The 19,084-nt window shown below is 44.2% G+C and overlaps 1 long non-coding RNA gene across 2 annotated transcripts in view; it reads left to right on the top strand.

The window, feature by feature from the left end:
* The window catches only part of LOC102163032 (uncharacterized), a 187,436-nt gene that overhangs the window by 105,529 nt on the left and 62,823 nt on the right, over positions 1 to 19,084 (top strand). The window contains exons 4-6 of one of the 2 annotated variants that reach the window (XR_014843348.1): positions 773 to 2,871; positions 5,359 to 5,406; positions 6,611 to 6,894. This is a non-coding gene — a long non-coding RNA (uncharacterized LOC102163032). Of the gene's footprint in view, positions 1 to 772; positions 2,872 to 5,358; positions 5,407 to 6,610; positions 6,895 to 19,084 lie in introns of those variants that run through there. The other variant, XR_014843345.1, reaches the window with a different exon arrangement.

Genomic DNA, 19,084 nt, shown 5'->3' with positions numbered 1-19,084 from the left:
TCAGTTAAACCCTTTCGACTACATATAGTAACCTGTGGCAAGCATTTCTTTTGTACTACCTTGCGCCAAAAGAATGTTAATCTCCTCCCTCGCCCTGAGTTACATGACAAAAGACTTTCTGTTACTTTAGCCTCTGTAGATGCCAGGCTTTAGGAAAAGAGGTGGGAGAGGGAGCAAACCCAGTCTCCTCTCCCTCAGTAATTGTGTGGGAGCTACCTAAGTTCCCCGAATTTTAGCCATCGTACCCACGTACCTGCTGCCTGGAATAGCCAGTCCGCGGACGTGTGCCCGCCATAGGAGCGTTACTCTCTCTGGAAATGAGGGTGCTCTGGTCCTTATTCTGACAAACCATAAAATGTGATGGAAAATGCCTGAACCAAGTGACTGTCCAATGCTCACCTCTCCAGCCGTATAGACGGGCTGAGGAGAGTTGGAACCTCACTTCTACCACCTCCTAGAAACAGAATCTTGGGCAACTTGTTTCAGGTCCTTCGTCTTCAGTTTGCTTCTCTGCAACAGAGAGATAATAATAATAATTCCCACCTCATGCAATTATTGTAAAGATGGAAGGAAGGGCACATGACTGTCTTACCCCTCACACAGGGATGTACCTAACAGCGACTGATTGTTGTAATTTTTATGATTATAGGAGTAGAGCTATTATTATGATGTCATCTAGAAAAATCCAAAAGCAGCCAATAGAATCAGGCTGATGCTTCCCCACCACCACCAAGAGCAGCTTTTTTTTTTTTTTTTTCCCGGTGGCCCTCAGTTGGCACTCTGCATCCTGAGTGACACAGCATCACATGGCAGGAGGAGCGAAGCCAGCAACAAGACTGACACTTGATTCAGCAAAGTGCCTTGGGCTGCCAAGTAGGCTTTTGGAAAATTTCTTGCTCTCCCCTCTTGGAGCATATTTTGGACGCCTACTTGTCATATTGCAAAGTGTATGTGACAAAACAATCTGGGATCTCACTGACATTCATTTGCTTTATGCCGTGGCTCGGAATCTCTTGGCTCAGGGTGTGTTGCCAGCATCAGAGACCCTGGCACAAAGGTGACAGAGGACAGAACCCTGCCCAGTGGGAGGAGTTGGAGGTGGGGCAGGAACAGGGACCCAGGCCACTCCAGGTGAACCTTTTTCTTTGTGTTCCAGCCTGGGCACCACACAGAAGTTTGTCCTCCTTAGGCAGGAGAAGGTTGTCCAACTCTTTAGGGACAAAGAAAGACAGAAGGTAGTAGCCATAGTGTACATTTATTAGGCCCTTTATTGTCTTTCCAAGACGCCGTAACACATTACCCCGAACTGGATGGCTTAAAACAATAGGAATTTGTTCTGGAGGCCAGAAGTCTGACATCAAGGTGGTGGCAGGACTGTGTTCCCTCTAAAGTTTCTAGGGGAGAATCCGTCTCTGCTTCTAGCTTCTGGTGGTGTCAGGCATTCCTTGGCTTGGGGCTACATCGCATTAATCTTCGCTTGTGTCTTCACACGGCCTTCTCCCCTGGGTAGCTTGCCTGGGTGACCTGCTGAGTCACTTCCTCATTCGGTCTCTCCTTGGGGACGCTCTTGCAGCCATTAACTGAGGGCTTCCCAGTCATCTCCTGTCACCTGTATCACCGCTCTAGGGGTTGGCTACTTTTATCTCAGCTTCAGCCTTCCTACAGAGTGGTAAGAAACATTTAAATAAAAGGGATAACAAAATGAAATAATAATATCTACCACTTACAGTGGGCCCTGGACAGTTCTCTGAGCTTTACATACGCTGTCAGATAGAAAATATTATTCTTGTTGGTCCCATTTCCCAGATGAGCAAAGTGAGGCATAGAGAAGTTAAACAACTTGGCCAAGATTGTTCAACCAATAAGGGCCAGAGCCAGGGTTCACACCCAGCCAGGGAGGTGCCAGAGTCTGTGTTCTTGACCACTCATCTATGTCATTTATATCATCTCCCAAGTGTTGGCTGTAACAGTTGGTTCTGAGAGGCATTTAATTACTTAATACATTTTCTGTTTTTGTTTTTTTGCTTGGTTTTACATTACAGCAGGGCACAAGAATATTGCTTTGTCATCATAATAAATTGCCAGCTTGAACAAGGATACCTGTTTCTCCTTTGCCAGGAGCAGCCCTGCCATGCTGGGCTCTCTGTCACAGTCATAAACAAAGTATGTATTTCTCAAGCTCGATAATTAGGTATGTTTCAGCATTTGCAGCCGCAGTAACAGATAATTAGTTTATCCCCAAACTGTGTGACACGATTAGTGTTTTCTATGTTATGTTGAATAGATTTGCTCCAAAATCACAGAGGAGAATTACAGGTAGAAGCTAAATTTAAACTTCCTCTATGGGAGAAGTCAAACCCAGTAATTACTATGTTAAATTCCCTGGTGAAAGTAAGTCAACAAGTCACCAAGGCCATTAGCCGTCACCAAAGCAGGATCATCTGAAAATCTGCTTGGAAGAGTGAAAACAGCACTGGCCCTGGAGTCAGATGTAGGTTTGAGGGGCTGCTCTGCTACTCTGCAGCCACAGGGACCGAGAAACAGCCTCAGGAATGGTGTCCCTTTGGGGGAAGACTGTATTATTCCCAGGTAGTGTCCTGACATGCGGCAGGCAGCTTGGACCCTGAGATCCAAGGTTGATCAGCAGAGGGTGGCAGAGGAGAAAGATGGGAAGGTCCTGGGTCCTTGAGGATGTTGTTGAAGAACCGAATTATCCATTTGTGAAACTGCCTTACTTCCAGATGTTTTGACACCAGGAAAATAAGTCCCCTTATTGTTTAAGCCATTTCAAATCTGCATTTCTGTTACCTGAAGCTGAAGGCATGTGGCTGATGTTCTGGATAATTATGAGGCACGCATGATACAGTGCAGGTAAATGTTTTGTTCATTGTCAAGATAAAGTAGTATTAACATAAAGTCAGGTGTCCTGAAGGTCAGAGTCTGTAAGAAGGTAGGAAAGGGCAAAGATTTTAACAGTCACACAGGGAATGGGAAATATATGGTTGAGAGCTGTTACCGGCCCTCTCCCAGCCCAGGTCAGACATCGCTAATCAAGCACAGAATCTTTTCCAATGGCCAAGCCAATATCCTGGGACAACTGGGGGCTCTCGTCATTTGTTTCCCATCTCTCAGGGATCATTGTGCTTTATTGCCTGATGTCCAATGTTTCATGTATTTTGTCCATTAAAAAATTCATTATGGAGTTCCCATCGTGGCGCAGTGGAAATGAATCCGACTAGGAACCTTGAGGTTGCAGGTTTGACCCCTGGCCTTGCTCAGTGGGTTAAGGATCCAGCCTTGCTGTGAGCCGTGGTGTAGGTCGCAGATGCAGCTCGGATTTCACGTTGCTGTGGCTGTGGCGCAGGCCGGCAGCTGTAGCTCAGATTAAACCCCTACCCTGGGAACCTCCACATGCTGTAGATGCGGCCCTAGAAAGACAAAAAAAAAAAAAAAAAAAAATCATTATGGAGTTCCTGTTGTGTGTGGCTCAGCAGAAACAAATCGGACTAGTATCCATGAGGATGCAGGTTCAATCCCTGGCCTCCCTCAGTGGAAAAGGATCTGGTATTGCCATAAGCTGTAGTGTAGATCACAGACGTGGGTTGGATCCTGCATTGCTGTGTCTGTGGCATAGGCTGGCAGCTGTAGCTCCAATTCGACCCCTAGCCCGGAACTTCCTCATGTTGCAGGTGCGGCCCTAAAATACAAAAAAAAAAAAAAAAAGTATTATAGTCAAATTATTTTATCATAGATTTATTATCTATTTTATAATTATGTAATATATTACATAATGTAATGTAACATATATAGTTGACCTTTGAACAATATGAATTTGAACTCTGGTGGTTCACTTAACGCAGACATTTTTCAATAAATATGTTGGAAAATTTTTTTGGAGATAAGTTTGAAAAAACTCTCATATGAACTCTTTAGCCTAGAAATATCAAAAAGATTAAGAAAAAAAGTATGTCATGAACTCGTAAAATATATGTAGATACTAGCCTATCCTGACATAGACGTAGGATGAGTGATAATATAAAATTAAAAATGTTAGTAACACATTACTTATAATTATTGCATGGTTTTATAATTGCTTTCAAAGAATTACATTACCATACAGTATTTCTCTCTCTCTCTCTCTCTCTCTCTTTTTTTTTTGTCTTTTTGCTATTTCTTTGGGCCGCTTCCGCGGCATATGGAGGTTCCCAGGCTAGGGGTTGAATCGGAGCTGTAGCCACCGGCCTACGCCAGAGCCACAGCAATGCTGGATCCGAGCCGCGTCTGCAACCTACACCACAGCTCATGGCAACGCCGGATTGTTAACCCACTGAGCAAGGGCAGGGACCGAACCCCCAACCTCATGGTTCCTAGTCGGATTCGTTAACCACTGCGCCACGACGGGAACTCCTCTCTCTCTTTCTTATAATTGGAAATGCTGAATTATCATCCTAACATCACAAGTAGTTTTTTTTTTTCTTTTTTTTTTAAAGCTGTACCTACAGCATATGGAGGTTCCCAAGCTAGGGACTGAATCCAAGCTGCAGCTGCTGGCCCATGCCTCAGCCACAGCAGTGCCAGATCCAAGCCGCATCTGCGACCTATACCACAGCTTGAGGCAATGCTGGATCCTTAACCTACTGAGCAAGGCCAGGGATCAAACCCGCAACCTCATGGTTCCTAGTCAGATTCATTTTGGCTGAGCCGCGATGGGAACTCTATGATGTATTCATTATGTATAGGTTGGCTGCCATAAAGGAATTGCATTGCTGCTTCTTTATTATCAATGCATGAATCGTTATACCTGTAAATAAATATGAATTTTTTCACATTCTTTTCATTTTGGATACCCAGTGTTAGTAATATGTTAACATCTACAGTGTTTTGTATCATATAAGATGATATTGATGTAGGTACTGACAGACGATTCATCTTGTAGACGGATGACATGAAATTAATGGCATCGTAAATAATGTATAGCACTGTAAATGCATTTTCTCTTTTGATTTTCTTGATAATATTTTCTTTTCTCTAGCTTACTTTATTGTAAGAATACATGTAACATACAAAATATGTGTTGAGACTGTTTATGTTATTGGCAAGTCTTCTGGTCAACAGCAGGATATTAGTAGATATATTTTGGGGGAATCAAGAGTTATATACAAATTTTTGGCTGCACAGGGCTTGGTGCTCCTAACCCCCACGTTGTTCAAAGATTAACCATCAAATATACATTTTACAGACAGGAATATATATTAATACAGAGATACGTAATTCTACAATATACTGTATAATTAGTGTAACAATAATTATAATAAATTAACAGTAATGAAAGTCCTGGTGGCTTATATTTTAAAACAGATTTCTACTGTGAAAGAAATGACTCAAAGCACCATTGCCTGAAACAGGGTAGGTGAAAATGAACTGGTGACAGTTTCTGTTCTAATTTTACCCCCACCCCATCCTCACAATGTGTTTCTGTATGATGCAGCACAGTTCAGAAATGAATGGAATTGTGGTCTCCCAATAAAGGAATATACATATTATATACAGATGCATAATTATATAATGCATAGTATAATTGTTATAATAATAATTAAAGCTCCAGTGGTTCACACTTTAAAACAGATTTCTCACTGTGAAGGGAACGGCTTGGTTTTCCATTAGGGGAATTTCAAGCCAGTAGAGTGTGCAGAGCGGGGTGATGGATTTGTCTCCCTCTGCCTCTTGAAAGCATATCTCATTGATCCCAAGTTAGAGTGAGCACAGCTGAGCCCGCTGGAGGGTTCTGCGAGGCCTCGGCACAAATCCAGGCTATTAATGTTGCTGCAGAGCCTGACTCAAAGCACCATTGCCTGAACCAGGGTAGGTGAAAATGAACTGGTGACGGTTTCTGTTCTAATTTTACCCCCACCCCAATCCTTACAATGTGTTTCTGTACGATGCAGCACAGTTTAGAAATGAATGAAATTGTGGCTTCTATTCACTGAAAGTAAAGAGATGAGCTCTGTGCTGAGGATAAAACCTGGAGAGATTTAGGGGATGGTTGGGTCTATCAGCTTCCCTGTTGGCTAAGCTTCCTTGAGACTCATCTTCCATCTAAAAATTGATGGTCCTTGCTCATTATGCCTAAAGTGCCGATTATAGAACAATTAGCCAAGGCAACACCATTTTAAATATTTTAATTCTTTGGGGAGCTATGTAAATTATTGGAGGTCAATAATCTTCAAGTTCTGGAGTTCCCGTCGTGGCTCAGTGGTTAATGAATCCGTCTAGGAACCATGAGGGTGCGGGTTTGATCCCTGGCCTTGCTCAGAGGGTTGCTGTGAGCTGTGGAGTAGGTTGCAGACGCGGCTCAGATCCTGCGTTGCTGTGGCTGTGGTGTAAGCCGGCGGCTGCAGCTCCAATTATACCTCTAGCCTGGAAACCTCCATGTGCTGCGGGAGTGGCCCTAGAAAAGGCAGAAAGAAAAGAAGATGATAATAATAGTCTTCAAGTTCCAATTGGACAAGATTAAGTAATCCACCTGGTAGACTGATTCATTCTAACACTTAGGGAAACAATGATAATTGCAAAATGGCTACATTCTTCATCCTTTCTTTTCCTGCATCAGCCTCCTGTCCTGTGTGCCTTTGCAGCGCCTTTGTCTAAGTAAGAGGTGGAGTTTATTCCCTCAGCTTTTGAATCTGGCCTGGCCTGTGACATGGTTTGGCCAGTGGAAAGGCGTGGAAGTGATGGTGTGCCAGGTCTGAGCTGAGGCCTCAAGACGTGATGCAGTGCCACTCTGTGTTTCTTGGAACCTTCCTGATGCCGTGCAGCAAGCGTGCGCCAGCTTGCTGGAGGGTGAGAGGAGCCATCTTCCATCAGCTAGTCTTAACCAAGCCAGCAGCTGACCAGGTAATTGTCTGCCGTTAAATGAGTAGTTTGGTTTGGACCAGATGAGCTGTCAGCTCAGCCCAGGCCAAACATTATTGACTTGAACCATCATGAACTAAATAAATGATTGCTTTTTTAAGTTACTAAGGTTTGAGGTGGTTTGTTACACAGCAATAGAGACTTATATAAGCATTTTTCAGAAAGTTCGTTCTTTTGTTGATAGTCAAAGACTGTTTCTAAGTGTGTGCTTTTGCCAAGGTGCATAAGTTGGGAAAGATAGACATTGAATAAGAAGTCAGAAACTTGGGTTCTGCCGACCCTTCTAAAGAAGTTTTGAAATAGCCCAGGGCTTCTAGAAAGGTCATGACATAGCTTTAGAAATTTGTCCTCTGGATCCACCACCCCTTTCCCTCAGTCTTGGTATATTCAGTATATGCAGTCATAATAAGAATGCAATGAAACAATCAGACATTCCTATACTGATGGGAAAATGAATAGAAATTATCATTTTTATTACTTTCAGGACTATTTATTCGAACATATCCTATAGTCAGGCACTGTAAGGGGGATGGGTTTACAGGATACATACAACTTCTGTCCTCAAGAAGCCCACAATTTTTCAGAAGTAATAGACAAAAACCTAATTGTAAAACCAATTCATATATAAAAATGAAATATTGGAAAGGAATTTGGCAATATATAGCAAAAGCTTTATTTTACTCCTTGGTACAATGATTTCTTTTCTGAAAATATATTGTAAGGAAATTATTTAAAATGAAAAAAGGGGAGTTCCCATCACGGTGCAGTGGTTAACGAATCCACTAGGAACCGTGGGGTTGCGGGTTCGATCCCTGGCCTTGCTCAGTGGGTTAAGGATCAGCTTTGCCATGAGCTGTGGTGTAGGTTGCAGACACAGCTCAGATCCCTCGTTGGTGTGGCCCTCATAGGCCAGCAGCTGCATCTCTGATTCAACCCCTAGCCTGGGAACCTTGATATGCTGCAGAAGAGGCCCAAGAAATGGCAAAAAGACAAATAAATAAATTAATAAATAAATAAATAAAATGAAAAAAGACTATTCACAAAATTTTCTTCTCTCTCTAAATATAGGTGAAATATTTAATTACTAATAGCAAATTAATTATGATATGTTCATTAGCATTACAGAGTCATAAAATCATGTTTATGAAGAGTATAACAAAATATTAATGACATATACTAAATAAAATATGGAATACAGAAATATACTTGTGATAGTATTAAGCTTCAATAACAAAGATTTGAATAAAATACTCCATGTTTATAGTGATTTTGATAGATAATGGGAAAGAAGAAAGAAAATTAACATTTTTGATCATTTATTATGTATTAAGTATATATGTATTATGCCCCTTAAATGCATTAAAATTTTTTTAATGGTCAAGGTGACCCTTCTAGGTAGTTACTATCATGACCATTTTACAGATAAGGAAGCTGAGGCTCATAGAAGTTGAATAACTTCTCCAGACTTGTAGGGCTTGTATCGGGTTAAGAATTTAACATTTTTCTACATATGGAAGATGCAGGAGTCTGGGCTCATTGAAATCATCCCTTTGCTGTGCATCTTAGCCACCGAAGGCCAGTATCCTGTTCTTTTCCATCTTGTGTCCCCTCAGGGTGCGCTGATGGGGGTGGCTGTAGTGGCCGAGGGCTTGGCAGTGGGCAGCCTAGTTGTCTCCATCCCGAGTTGCCTCAGGGTGTTGATGGCTTAATGGCTGCAAATCCTTTGTTTGCCATATGGAGGCAACAGTTTTCCTTCACAAGATGATGGCAGAACTGACTCTGCATGGTGTCTCCCAGGGTGGGTCCCCAAAGGCAATATAGCTTCTGCCTGGCACTGTCTCTTGGGACTTGGGCCTTGGGCATTCATGACTGGAGTCCTGGAGCCACATGTTGGGGCAGGAAGGCCACACAGAGAGAGGGAGGCATGAGGAGCCCCAGGCATTCCATTCCCAGCTCTTCCTGCATTAACTGACCCAGAGCCTGGGAGGAGCTTAGAAATGTCCTTGGGAAGGTCCCTGTGGCATCAGGATGGAACAGCTCAGGTCTGCGAGACTCAGGTTCTGGTTTTTAGAAATCAGCATCAGAGTTTTTTGAGTTACTCAGCTCATTCTAGAGCTAGATTTTAACCAATTTCAAGAGCTATAAGCCCACAGGAATGTAGAACTCAGTTCAAAATACACTATAAACTGACTCATTTTCACGAGACTATTAAAAAAAAGTTGAGCATATGCTTGATTTTCTTAGGGCTTCCAAAAACAATAGGCAAGTCTTTCAAATGGAGCCATGTGTATGCAGAAGATCTGTCTGGAATCCAAACCCTTCCCTAATTTAGTGAAGGAAAATTCTTTTGTTTCATTGAACCTGGAAGCAAAGAAAATTGCTGGGCTAGGGAAACAGGCTTCCATCGCGTGGTTGGAAAAGCAATATCAGGCAGAGATGATTGAGTAAACCAGGGCAGTTTTTTCCCTCGTCAGTAACTTGCCCAGCTTCCCTTCTAGGTCTCGATTGTAGAAAAGAACAAGTGACTTCAGATTTGATGAATCCTAAGTGGCATGGAGGACAAGGAAATGTAAGTGAAGAAGCCAAATGGTTGGTTGTGTTCTGATTGTAAAGGCATTACCAGAACTCAGACTTTTTAGTGACCCTTTGGTTAAAGCCCTTGGGTTTTGCAGGTGAGGGGTTGGAAGCCTAGTGAGTGAATGTGATTTAGAGAGCTCATCATATCACTGGGATGGGAACTGGCCTGTCTTTTCTGAGCCATCTGGAAGCCTACTAGTCACCATTGCTCTTTTAAAACTTCTCTTTATAAGTATTTAAATCCCCAGGGAGGACTGTGAGCAGGGGACAATACAGGGAGGACTAAGGTAAAGACAGATGAGAGCTGTTTCCTAAAACTCAGTCATTCTGCTGTTAATGGGGTTGAATTGTAATGGTTGGGTTTTATATCCGAGAAGTGGGTGGAGGGTGTGTGTGTGTGTGTGTGTGTGTGTGTGTGTGTGCTGGGGGTGTGTGGAGAGGAGACAGGATGGTCCAATTTGAATGTGATCCATGTTCAAGTTGAGTACTGGAAGATGAGCAAGCCGAGAGAATGGAATGGAGGAAGCTTTTGGCACTGATGTTACTCAGAGACCCAAAGAAAGTGAGTTAACCTGAGGGAAGATCATTTGGGACAGAGGGAACGGCAAGGCTGAGGCTGGAACAGACTCGAACATTTGAGAGCAGTATGAACACTGGTGTGGGAGAGCTGAATGAGCAAAGTGATCCCCCAGGTGATGAGGTTGGAGAGAGATGCAGGGTCAGGTCCCATGGTATGTGGTATAGACCCTGGAAGGAGTTTGGAGCTTGCTCTGAGTCCAGCAGGGGAGTGGTAAGGTGGCGGGCTCTTTTAGGGCAGGGACCACGTTGTAGTACTTTCCTCCACAACTGAGGTTATTGCATATTCCAAAAAGCAAGATGGAGCCCCAAAAGCTCCGCTCGAAGAAGCTGAGAAGAAAGAAAGGCAAGGACAGTGGGACCACATCAAGCTATTCTCTGGTCCTTAGACCTGTTTTTCAGTTCCTGACCTCATTCCTTCCTCACTTAACTCCTGTGACTAAGCAGTGAAGAAATAATGGCCTCTATTTTAAGACAGGACACGAAGCTAAGAGAGGTTGACTTGCTTGCCCAAGGTCACTGCCGATGATGGCAGAGCCTGGATGGCAGCCCCAAGGCTCCTGGCCCCCAGTCCAGGGCTCTTCCAAACCCCCACCCCAGTCCTCTTCAGGGAAGCTGTCTCTATCCTTCCTAACACTGAACGCTGCCATCACAGATGGGGCTGGGCAGGTGTCCTCCTAGATGTCCCACCAGAGAAGTCACTGTGAACCTCTTCTGAGAAAGCAGAAAGGAACACCCTCCAGGACCTGGAAGACTAAATAAGGAGTGTTACCACCAGGGGATCACCCATGGAGAAGCCATCTGCTCCCACAGAGCAGCCGAGAAGCATTTCACCAGGCACCATGCAGCCCATGTTACCAGTTTGTGCTGAATCCCTGGGGCCAACCACCCACTCCTCAGGCATGGGGCCCCCCAGGCAGCAGACAAGATTCTAAGTTCAAGAAATGTAGCTTATTTGCTTCTCTACAACAGAATCTATTTAGGATTTTGAGCCTCTGTTAAGTTCAGGTGTGGAAATGTTATTTCAGTCCATTTGGGCATCTTTGGAGATGCGTCTAGGCTCCGGGAGGGTTGCTGACTTCCAAGGACAGTCGTGGAAGGAACAGTGGAGCACAACACTGTCATCCCTTGTGTGACACTTCTGTCTGTCTTCAGTCCTTTCTCCCTTGCTCTTTCCCCTCTCTTTCCTGACCCCGAGTCTCTCTTTGCCCCCTGGCCCTCTGTGAAATGAGAACATTCTATAGCAGAGAGCTCCCCGGCGAGGCTTTGGGGACTCTGTGCTCTGCTTCATCGGCATATCTACCCACCATGTGGACATTTCTTCTGCTCCCACACCTTCCCAGCTTGGAGTCCACTTGCTCTTGGGTTTTTTTAATTTCTTGGGGGTTTAGCTACTGCCACCAATTTGGCAGGGGTGGTGGCAGGACCCAAAGTCCTTGCACCCCAACTCTGTCCTTACCCCAGACCAGGCAAGCTTTGTAAGGTCTCAGTGAGACCAAAGCATAATCTGTCCTCACCATGCATTCTTCTGAATCGTTTGCTGGGATTTAGCTTTTTAGGGCTGCACCTGCATCATGTGGAAGTTCCCGGGCTAGGGGTTGAATTGGAGCTGTAGCTTCCGGCCTACACCACAGCCACAGCAACACAGGACCCAAGCTATGTTTGCAACCTACGCTGTAGCTTGTGACAATGCTGGATCCTCAACCCACTGAGTGGGGCCAGCGATCGAACCCTCATCCTCATGGTTACTAGTTAGGTTCGTTACTGCTGAACCACAACAGGAACTCCTTTTGCTGGGGGTTAGGCTTTAAAAACTGAACACTCAAAATTGATTCTTTTGTTCTGCCTTCATTCTTCAGAGGCATCTCTTCCCTGAGCTCATAAATACTGAATGTTTTACCTGTTGCTTAAAGGCAGGGGAAGAATCCACAGGTACAAAGAAGTATGGGGGCTACAAAACAAAGCAAAATTTTAAAATATTTTAAAATATTTACCCTTCTACTTTATTTTATGCCTGATGTTTGGAACATCTGCTCTGCAGTTAGACCTGGTTAGACTCCTAACCACAAGGTGCTTGATTTATCAGTGGGGACACACTTGTGAACCTCAGTCTCATCTATAACATGGAAGTAATTATTCCTATTTAATGGGTTGTTTTGAGGATTATAAAAGATAACATCTGTTAAGCTCTTGGCACAGGGCCAGGTCACTGTCATGATTATCCTCATTCTGACCTGGTCTCCAGTTTGTAGTTGGTGTTGTGTGTCTTCTACCTTTGCAGTTCAGGAGGTCCTAAGACCACTCCCAGTTCCAGTGATTTGCTAGAAAAACAGAACTCAAAAGCTGGTATACTCACAGTTGTAGTTTATTACTGTGAAAGCATAGTGATTAGAATTGACAAAGAGGAAGTTCCCATTGTGGCTCAGTGGAAACAAGTCTGACTAGTATCCATGAGGTTTCAGTTTTAATCCCTGGCCATGCTCAGCGGGTTAAGGATCCAGCGTTGCCATGAACTATGGTGTAAGTCGCAGATGCAGTTCAGATCCCATGTTGCTGTGGCTGTGGTGTAGGTTGGCAGCTGTAGCTCTGTTTCAACCCCTAGCCAGGAAACTTCCATATGCTGCAGGTGTGGCCCTAAAATTAAAAAAAAAAAATCGACAAAGAGCCACATGGGGCAGTGTCTGGGAGTGTTCCAGGCATGACACTTCAGTTTTCCTCTCCCTGTGGACTCTGGTGAATAGCACTGACTTTCCCAATAAAGATGTGGCAACACTCATGAGGTATTGCAAACAGGGGAATGCCCCTGAGATCGCTCTCATTTTTAATTGGGGATTGGTCAGCTAGACATGGTTGACAGCCCATGTGGCTGTGTCCTTCCTGAGGTCAAGTTGATTCCTCATGGCCCCAGGACCCCCATCCCAGATTATATCATTAGCACAGACTGTCAGGTGTGGGCCAAGGCCCCCCAGGTAAATAAGGACTCTTCATTCCGGGGCTTAGAGGGTACCCCTCAGGAGATGGGACAGGTGACAGACTTTTCTTTAAGCAAGGTAAATCCTGTCCTGTACAGTCTCTGTCTTTCTTCTGGTCAAATCCGCAATGTTCATCTCCCCACCTGGCGCAGCTTGAGCCTGTCTCTCTGTTCTTAACAATCCGGGTTTGCCTTCTTTCCCCTTCCTTTGCCTGTTCCTTTCTCTTCTTCACGAGCTAGAAAATGACTTGCTCTGGCACCTGCTCTCTTTTCATCCTACTGGCCTCCTTGAATCTGCACCTTCTTTCTGTCCTCACTGTCCAGGTCACTGTGGGCCTGGGCCAGGACAGACACACCCTAACTGTCCTCTCCAACTCTCTCTCTACTCTCATCAACCCTCTGGACTGCTCCCAGAGCACCAACTGGGTCTTATCCTTCGCCTGAAAGCCTTGACTGGTTTTTATCACCCACAGCATTCAAGTTCTCTTGGCAGACGTAGCTCTGCTTGGCTTTCTGGTCACTTTTCCTGCCACTTTCTCCCTGTCTCCTGAATAGGATGTTGTTACTCAGATACAGTTATTCACACTCCTTCTGGATATTTGCTCTTTCCATCTGGATTAATTTTCTGCCTCTCAGCACCTGTCCAAGGCCCCCTTCCTGTGCTCCACCACCCTCACTCATCAGCACGGGCCAGCTTCCCCTGGGCTCAACGGAAAATGTCACCTTCCTGGAGAAGGCTTCCTGGTGCTCCGCGGATTCTCTTCCACAGTGTTGTGGACAATCCTTCTGTTCTTTTGACCTTGTCCCATAATGTTTTTAACCCTGTGCCTGGTGTCCAGGAGACACTCAGTAAATCCTTGTTGGCTTAATCCACAGGGAGCTAATGATACAATTGGCAGCATACCTGACTCCAGAGGTGTTTTTATTTTTATTTATTTATTTATTTATCTTTGTCTTTTTGCCTTTTCTAGGGCTGCTTCCCGTGGAATATGGAGGTTCCCAGGCTAGGGATCTAATCAGAGCTGTAGACACCAGCCTATGCCAGAGCCACAGCAGTACAGGATCCGAGCCGCGTCTGTGACCTACACAACGGCTCATGGCAACGCCGGATCTTTAACCCACTGAGCGAGGCCAGGGACCGAACCTGCAACCTCATGGTTCCTAGTCGGATTTGTTAACGACTGTGCCACACGGCAACTCCTCCAGAGGTGTTTTTATACTGGGCTTTATTACAGGTTGATTCTCCAACACAATGGGATTAAATTTCTGATTCTCGTTTTTTCCCTTTTTATTGGCCCAAGTGTTCATGTAAAATCTTTTCATTTTTACTTCCCATACAGTTTCTTCTTTACTCCTACCATTGCTGCTTGTTTTTATATAACCCAGTTGTTTCTTCTCTTCTTTTTGAGAGCTCTGCTCTGGACCTGGCAAATGGCTCCATCACTTGATCATGTCATACCTGACTATAAAACAAATCAAGTACTCCTGGCAGGTTCTGCTTTATGAGAAAATATGTATTATGTTTGAGCTCTGGGAGCTGGTTATCATGTTCTAGCTGTGTTTTAATAGTGTGTTGTTTTCCCACTCTTGCTTTAGCTGCTGGAAGGAAGCCCCAACAGTCTCCAATACTCCCACCTTGTGGTGAAGTGGAATTATGACCAGTTCTTTAGGGAAAGTAGGTTGTTTTCAATAACCCCCGTTTTACCCTGATGTTGCACAGAGGAAAGGCCAGGTGAGGACGCAGCAAGGAGGTGGGTGCCGGCAAAGCTGGGAGGAGGGTTCTGACCACACGCCGACCGAGCCGGCATGCTGGTCTTGGACTCACCAGCCAACGAAACCGTGAGAAATAAATTTCTGATATTTAAGCCATCTAGCCTGTGCTATATTGTTACAGTAGCCTGGGAAGACAAATGCAGTGGTGTATTCTCATCTTATTCTGTGACTTACAGATATTCAGTGAATTTCAAGAATAGTTGTTACTGAAGTTAATATTAAATTCATTAAAGTTAATGATATTTAATATAATTTAAATAAACTCTGCTAAGAGTGGGTATCTTATGGAAGCTGGATAAGGGGTTGAATCTGAGTAACTTGGGTCCGTGCACTGACAGCAGATGCAGATATAGGCACTGACGAGGGGGCTTGAGAGAGAAAGCTCTGGAAAGACACAGAAATAACAAAGAGGGCTCTGAACTTCCACAGACCTTAGAGAGGGGATCTGAATAAATGTTACATACATCTCAGAGTCCCCAACTATTCTCTGGGGTGCTGATAACGTCTTAAGATACAGATCCCCTCCAAGTGACATACTGGATAGACTGTCTCTGAAATTTCCAGTCAAGACTCCTGTGTTTGGATGAAGAAAATCATAGACACATCTTCTGGAATGTTGTTTTTATGTGTCCCTGTTTGGGCATGATGCAATTTTATATAGTACTTTAGAAAAAAAATGTGTTTGTATAACTATTCTCAAGTGTAATAATAGAAATTAATAAGATCAAGGATGAAGGGAGTCCCAGCTTGAGCCTAAGATGTCCACTGGGGGAATTCTGACATGTTTGGGCAGATCAGGCAGGTCAGGTGGTGTTGGAGGGGGGATTGCATGAGGGGTTGTGGAGTTCCTGGAGGATAACTCTAACGGAAGCAGAGACAGAATGGAGGAAGACCTTACTGTCTACTGATTAAAACTTTAGTCAATTAATAAGCTTATACATGCAGCCAATTTGATTTTGAATCATCCAATGTTGAAAGATACAAGGAAATAACAAAGTCTCACCTTCCACGTGGTTTGCCAAATATTTCCAGGCACATGGTAGAGCAAAGCTTCCTGGTCCCCTTGTGGTTGGGTAGAACCATGGGTTAGCGCCAACTAATGAGTTGTGACTATTAAGTGGTTGTTAGCACTTAAGGCTGAAGCATTACATGGCAGGTCTGGGACCCCCTTGAGCTCTTTTTCTCTTTGCAGTGACTGTCAAAGTTCCAGACGGTGGCTCTTCCATTCCCCGAAGCAGTACAGTGAACGGAGACCCACCAACCCACAACAGTTAGATGACAAGAGCAAGAAATACATGTGTGTGGTTCTGAACCGCTGAAATCTGGGGGTTGTTTGTCACTCTGAAGTGAGAAGCTAAGGGCTTCAGGGAAATCTTCCTCACTTAAAATGTCCCTGTTCTGCACCTTTATTTTCAAGGTGATGAAATGATCTGTCTTTAAATAATTCCTCCTTTTCAATCTGTTCATGTTCCTTTTGTGATCTTTTTTGACCTACAAATTGCAAGGTGGGGCCAAAAAAAATGTTCACACCCCTTCTTTTTTTTTACAATGATTTTTATTTTTTTTCATTATAGCTGATTTATCATGTTCTGTCAGTTTTCTGCTGCACAGCAAGGTGATGTGCACATGTACGCATCCTTTTTTCTCACAATATCGTGCTCCATCACAAGGGACCAGACATAGTCCTCAGTGCTATACAGCAGGATCACATTGCTTATCTATTCCAAAGGCAGTAGTTTGCATCTATTAACCCCAAATGCCCAGTCCCTCCCCCACCCACCTTGGAAACCACAAGTCTGTTTTCCATGTCCATGATTTTCTTTTCTGTGGAAAGGTTTATTTGTGCCTTATATTAGATTCCAGGTGTAAGTGAAATCATATGGTATTTGTCCTTCTCTTTCTGACTTACTTCACTTAGTATGAGAGTCTCTAGTTCCATCCATGTTGCTACAAATGGCATTATTTTGTTCTATTTTATAGCTGAGTAGTATTCCATTGTGTATATGTACCACATCTTCTTAATCCAATCATCTGTTGATGGACATTTAGGTTGCTTCCATGTCTTGGCTATTGTGAATAGTACTGCAGTGAACATGCGGGTGCAAGTGTCTTTTTCAGGGAAAGTTTTGTCTGGGTATATGCCCAAGAGTGGGATTGCTGGGTCATATAGTAGTTCTATGTATAGTTTTCTAAGGTACCTCCATACTGTTTTCCATAGTGGTTGCACCAATTTACATTCCCAACAGTGCAGGAGGGTTGCCTTTTCTCCACACCCTCTCCAGCATTTATTTGTGGACTTATTAATGATGGTCATTCTGACTGGTCACACCCCTTCTTATATACGCAGGAAAAGAAGCTTCCTTGTTTGCAATCATTGATGAAGTCTTCACAAGCCTCCCCTGCACAGGGCAGAAGATTGAGAGAGAGAGGAGAGGGCGAGATGGGGTAGAAAGAATTCTATTTGCCATAAACTATATCCAAGTCCCCTCCGCTTATACTGTCTCTTTCACTTTCAAGCAGTCCATTTTGGTAAATGCTCAGTTATTCAGCGTTCACCTCCTATTCCTCCCAAAGATGGTGTTTGGTAGGGAAGAGAGACTTCTGTGTCTCTGTGGCCATGGGAAAGAGGTCTTGGATCTGTGGGCAAAGATCAGTTCTGCTACTCTGAATCATTCAGAATGGTTGCCAGGTCACTTGCCCTGGTGAATCTGGAATGTGTTTTCTCCCTCTTTTCTTTCTCTCTCTTTCACACTGCTTGCCCTCTTTCCTGCCCCCGGCTTGGCTGTCCATCCTCATGGTCCATGTGGCTCTGCCACGTTAACTCTTAACCTCATGAGGTCACCTGGGGCTGTCAGTGCAGTTGCGTTCCAACTTCCTCACCAAGAATGCAAAGACATCTGGGTCTGTTCTATCCTGAGGGTGGGGCAGGGCTGAGGGGGGCTCAGGAGGCCAATTTGGGCTGTTTCTCTTCCTAGTGTTGCTAAATCACCAGTCTAATTGATGTGGCTGCTCCCCTTTGCCAGGTGGCTGGGATGCCAGGGTGGTCCGGCAAAGTCTTCAAACTGCCTAGTCTTCCATCTTGAAATTCTGGAGGTGGGACCCATTGCACGTGTTTCTTTTTTTTAATTATTAAAGTATAGTTGATTTGCAGTGTTGTGCCAACTTCTGCTGTCCAGCAAAGTGACCCAGTCATACATATCTGTACATTCTTTTTTATATATTATCTTCCATCATGGTCTATTCCAGGAGATTAGATATAGTTCCCTGGGCCGTACAGTAGGACCTCATTGCTTATCCATTCTAAACCTCATAGTTTGCATTTACCGACCCCGAACTCCCAGTCCATCCCACTCCCTCCCCCTCGGCAACCACAAGTCTGTTCTCCATGTCTTCCACTGCACATGTCTCTCATTGCTTGCTCCCCTGCCTCAGTCTCCTTCCTCCACTGGGTCAGAAAGATGAGCAACTTCTCTGTCTGTCAGGTGGAACATCCACCATGTCATATCCTAACACTCTCTGTCTTGCTTAGAAAAAACCCAGTGTTCATGTCGGCCATGTTCTTGATATATTAATTGTCGCTTAAGGAATATATGCTACATCCTGACAAAATATGGCTTTTTTTTTTTTTTTTTTTGTCTTTTCTAGGGCCACACCTGCAGCATATGGAGGTTCCCAGGCTAGGGGTCCATTCGGAGCTGTAGCCACTGGCCTATGCCACAGCCACAGCAATGCCAGATCTGAGCCGCGTCTGCAACTTACACCACAGCTCACGGCAATGCTGGATCCTTAACCCACTGAGCAAGGCCAGGGATAGAACCCGCAACCTCATGGTTCCTAGTCAGATTTATTAACCACTGAGCCACGACGGGAACTCCACAAAGTATGGCTTTTAATATTGTCTTGAAATTTCTCTTTTTGGTATTTATTATTTATTGTTATATTATTATTATTTAAAGACTGAATACCAAATGTCCTTTCTATCGCTTTGCATTTCCGCTTTAAGAGTCCTAATCACACACATCCCTCCACTTCCTTGCCGGGGCAGATACCTTTGAATGATGAGAGAGAAGGTCATATACATGGAAATGGAAAGAAAAAGACACATTCAGACGAAAAGAACCTCTGCAATTTTTTTTAAGGAAAAGGGTCATATTTTACTCTCTTTACACATCCTTGTGGTGTCTGGCACATAGTAGGTGCACACAGGGGTGACCAACTCATCCCAGTTAGCTGGAACTTTCAGCACTGAAAGTCCCATGTCCAAGGAACCCCTCA

This window comes from Sus scrofa, chromosome 4, assembly GCF_054392235.1.
Source record: "Sus scrofa isolate SSC_HxYL_T2T_F1_AM1 chromosome 4, Sscrofa_HxYL_maternal_Yorkshire_Landrace_v2.0, whole genome shotgun sequence".
NCBI classification, from domain to species: Eukaryota; Metazoa; Chordata; class Mammalia; order Artiodactyla; family Suidae; genus Sus; species Sus scrofa.
This window is presented reverse-complemented; position numbering and strand designations above follow the sequence as displayed.